Source organism: Arachis ipaensis, chromosome B8, assembly GCF_059453495.1.
Source record: "Arachis ipaensis isolate K30076 ecotype BB chromosome B8, ASM5945349v1, whole genome shotgun sequence".
Classification (NCBI taxonomy): Eukaryota; Viridiplantae; Streptophyta; class Magnoliopsida; order Fabales; family Fabaceae; genus Arachis; species Arachis ipaensis.
Window position 1 is genome coordinate 68,239,929 of NC_142443.1, and position 4,461 is coordinate 68,244,389.

General features: G+C 34.3%; 1 non-coding gene across 1 annotated transcript; it reads left to right on the forward strand.

The window, feature by feature from the left end:
- Positions 1–1,858: 1,858 nt before the first annotated feature.
- LOC148548444 (small nucleolar RNA R71) lies at positions 1,859–1,966 on the forward strand. The gene has a single exon (XR_015897695.1). It is a non-coding gene; the product is annotated as a small nucleolar RNA R71 (small nucleolar RNA).
- Positions 1,967–4,461: the final 2,495 nt, after the last annotated feature.

Here is a 4,461-nt window from a genome sequence, read left to right on the forward strand (position 1 = left end):
TCTGTTTTTGATTTTTCAGTTGTTTTTTTGTGACTTCACATGATCATAAACCTAAAGAAAACATAGAATAGCAATGGAAAATAAATAGATAAAATTAAATAACATTGGGTTGCCTCCCAACAAGCGCTTCTTTAAAGTCAATAGCTTGACAGTGAGCTCTCATGGAGTCTCACAGATGTTCAGAGCATTGTTGGGACCTTCCAACACCAAACTTAGAGTTTGAATGTGGGGTTCAACACCAAACTTAGAGTTTGGTTGTGGCCTCTCAACACCAAACTTAGAGTTTGACTGTGGGGGCTTTGGTTGACTCTGCAGTGAGAGAAGCTTTTCATGCTTCCTTTCCATGGTTACAGAAGGAGATCCTTGAGTTTTAAACACAAGGTTGTCCTCATTCAGTTGAAGGACTAACTCTCCTCTGTCCACATCAATCACAGCTTTTGCTGTGGCTAGGAAGGGTTTTCTAAGGATGATGGATTCATCCTCATCCTTCCCAGTGTCTAGGATTATAAAATCAGCAGGGATGTAAAGGCCTTCAACCTTTACTAACAAGTCCTCTACTAATCCATAAGCCTGTTTCATTGATTTGTCTGCCATCTCTAGTGAGATTCTTGCAGCTTGTACCTCATAGATTCCTAGTTTCTCTATTACAGAGAGTGGCATGAGGTTTATCCCTGGCCCAAGGTCACACAGAGCCTTCTCAAAGGTCATGGTGCCTATGGTACAAGGTATGAAGAACTTTCCGGGATCCGGTTTCTTCTGAGGCAATGTCTGCCTTATCAATGTACTTAGTTCATTGGTGAACAAGGGGGTTCATCCTCCCAAGTATCATTACCAAATAAACTGGCATTCAACTTTATGATGGCTCCTAGATATTTAGCAACCTGCTCTTCAATGATGTCTTCATCCTCTTCAGAGGAAGAATAGTCATCAGAGCTCATGAATGGTAAAAGGAGGTTCAATGGAATCTCTATGGTCTCTATATGAGCCTCAGATTCCTTTGGTTCCTCAAAGGGAAACTCCTTATTGTTCAGTGAACGTCCCAGGAGGTCTTCCTCACTAGGATTCACGTCCTTCTTCTCCTCTCTGGGTTCGTTCACACCAAGTAAGGTAATGGCCTTGCACTCTCTTTTTGGATTCTCTTCTGTATTGCTTGGGAGAGTACTAGGAGGAGTTTCAGTGACTCTTTTACTCAGCTGGCCCACTTGTGCCTCCAAATTTCTAATGGAGGACCTTGTTTCATTATAAAACTTAGAGTGGCCTTAGATAGATCAGAGACTATATTTGCTAAGCTAGATGGACTCTGCTCAGAATTCTCTGTCTGTTGCTGAATGGATGATGGAAAAGGCTTGCTATTGCTAAACCTGTTTCTTCCACCATTATTAAAGCCTTGTTGAGGCTTTTGTTGATCCTTCCATGAGAAATTTGGATGATTTCTCCATGAGAGATTATAGGTGTTTCCATAGGGTTCCCCCATGTAATTCACCTCTGCTATTGCAGAGTTCTCAGAATCATAAGCTTCTTCTTCAGAAGATGCTTCTTTAGTACTGTTGGATGCAGCTTGCAATCCATTCAGACTCTGAGAAATCATATTGACTTGCTGAGTCAATATTTTGTTCTGAGCCAATATGACATTCAGAGTATCAATTTCAAGAACTCCCTTCCTCTGAGGCGTCCCATTACTCACAGGATTCCTTTCAGAAGTGTACATGAACTGGTTATTTGTAACTATGTCAATGAGTTCCTGAGCTTCTGCAGGCGTTTTCTTTAGGTGAATGGATCCACCTGCAGAATGATCCAATGACATCTTAGATAATTCAGATAGACCATCATAGAATATATTCAGGATGGTCCATTCTGAAAGCATGTCAGCAGGACACTTTTTGGTCAGTTGCTTGTATCTCTCCCAAGCTTCATAGAGGGATTCACCTTCTTTCTGTTTGAAGGTTTGAACATCCACTCTAAGCATTCTAAGCTTTTGAGGAAGAAAGAACTTGGCTAAGAAAGTCGTGACCAGCTTATCCCAAGAGTTCAGGCTATCTTTAGGTTGAGAGTCCAACCATATTCTAGCTCTGTCTCTTACAGCAAACAGGAAAAGCATAAGCCTGTAGACGTCGGAATCAACCCCATTGGTCTTAACAGTATCACAGATCTGCAAGAATTCAGTTAAGAACTGAAAAAGGATCTTCTGATGGAAGTCCATGAAACTTGCAATTCTGTTGCATCGGAGAAACTAATTGAGGCTTTAGCTCAAAATTGTTTGCTCCAATGGCAGGGATTGAGATGCTTCTTCCATGTAAGTTGGAATTTGGTGCAGTAAAGTCACCAAGCATCTTCCTTGAATCTCCACCATTATTATTATTTTCGGCCATGTCTACTTCTTTTTCGAAAATTTCTGTCAGATTTTCTCCAGAGAGTTGTGCTTTAGCTTCCCTTAGCTTCCTCTTCAGATCCCTTTCAGGTTCAGGATCAGCTTCAACAAGAATGTTCTTATCCTTGTTCCTGCTCATATGAAAAAGAAGAGAATAGAAAAGAAAATATGGAATCCTCTATGTCACAGTATAGAGATTCCTTATATGAGTATAAGAAGAGAAGAATAGAAGAAGGAAAAGATAAGAATTCAAACACAGATGAGAAGAGTGGGTTCGAATTTTTGAGTGAAAGAGGGGTGTTAGTAGATAAATAAATAAATAGAAGGAGATGAGAGAGGGGAAAATTCGAAAATTAAAAATAAAAAAAATATTTTTTTGTTTTTATTTTGACTATTAATTAGAATTCGAAATTTAAGATGGAAAATAAAATTAAATTAAAATTTAAGACAATTAGTTAATTAAAACAAATTTTGAAAAAGGGGTTAGTAATTTTCGAAATTAAGAGAGAGAAAAGTAGTTAGGTGGTTTTGAAAAAGATATGATTGAAATAGTAAACTTTTAAAATCAAACAAAAAGTTAAGTGGTTAATTGAAAAAGATTTGAAAATCAAATTTGAAAAGATAAGAAGTTAGAAAAGATTTTGAAATTAAGTTTTGAAAAAGATATGATTGAAAGATATGATTGAAAATTTAATTTGAAAAAGATCTGAAAAGGAAATTAAAAAGATTTGATTTTGAAAATTAAAGTTGATTACTTGACTAACAAGAAACAAAAAGATATGATTTTAAAATTTAAAGATTGAACCTTTCTTAATAGGCAAGTAACAATCTTTATAATTTTTTTGAATCAATCACATTAATTGTTAGTAAAGATTTTGAAATTATAAAATAAAATAAGAAAAAGATTTTGAAAATCAATTTGAAATTTTCAAAAATATGAAAGAAAAAATGAAAAAAGATTTGATTTTTAAAAAAGATTTGAAAAAGATATAATTTTTAAATTGAAAATTTGACTTGACTCATAAGAAACAATTAAATTTAAAAACTTTTTGACTAAATCAAACCAAATTTTCGAAAATTTATGAGAGAATAAGGAAAAGATATTTTTTTGATTTTTGAATTTTTAATGAAGAAAGAGAAAAACAATAAAAAGACTCAAAATATGAAAATTATGAATCAAAACACACAATGCATGCAAGAACACTTTGAATGTCAAGATGAACATCAAGAATACTTTGAATGTCAAGATGAACACCAAGAACTTATTTTTGAAAATTTTTAAGAAAAGAAAAAACATGCAAGACACCAAACTTAAAAATTTTTAATGTTGAGACACTAACAAATTGAAAATGCATATGAAAAACAAGAAAAGACACAAAACATAAAAATGCAAAGATCAAACAAAGGAGATCATCAAGAACAACTTGAAGATCAAGAAGAACATATGATGAATTTTCAAAAATTAAAGAAAATTATAAAAGCATGCAATTGACACCAAACTTAAGAATTGACACTATACACAAACAAGAAACACAATATTTTTGGTTTTTATGATTTTATTAATTTTTTTTTGGATTTTTCAAAAATTATTTGGAAAAAGAAAAAATAAGGATTTCAAAATTTTTAATGAGAATTTCAGGAATCATGCAATATTAGTCTAAAGCTCCGGTCCAGGAATTAGACATGGCTTACTAGCCAGCCAAGCTTTCATTGAAAGCTCCGGTCCAAAACACTAGACATGGCCAATGGCCAGCCAAGCTTCAGCATACATAGTTCAAGCATGTGAAGAGGAAGCCTCAGTCCAAAAGAATTTAGACATGGCTTTACAGCCAGCCAGGCTTCAACATGTTATCTTGAAACTCTAGAATTCATTCTTAAAAATTCTGAAGAATATAGAATAATTTAATTTTTTTTTTTGAAAATTTTTCGAAAATAAAAGAATAAAAACAAAAAGCTTAAAATTAAAATAAAATTACCTAATCTGAGCAACAAGATAAACCGTCAGTTGTCCAAACTCGAACAATCCCCAGAACGGCGCCAAAAACTTGGTGCACGAAACTGTGATTGTTCATTCCTTGGTAACGGCGCCAAAA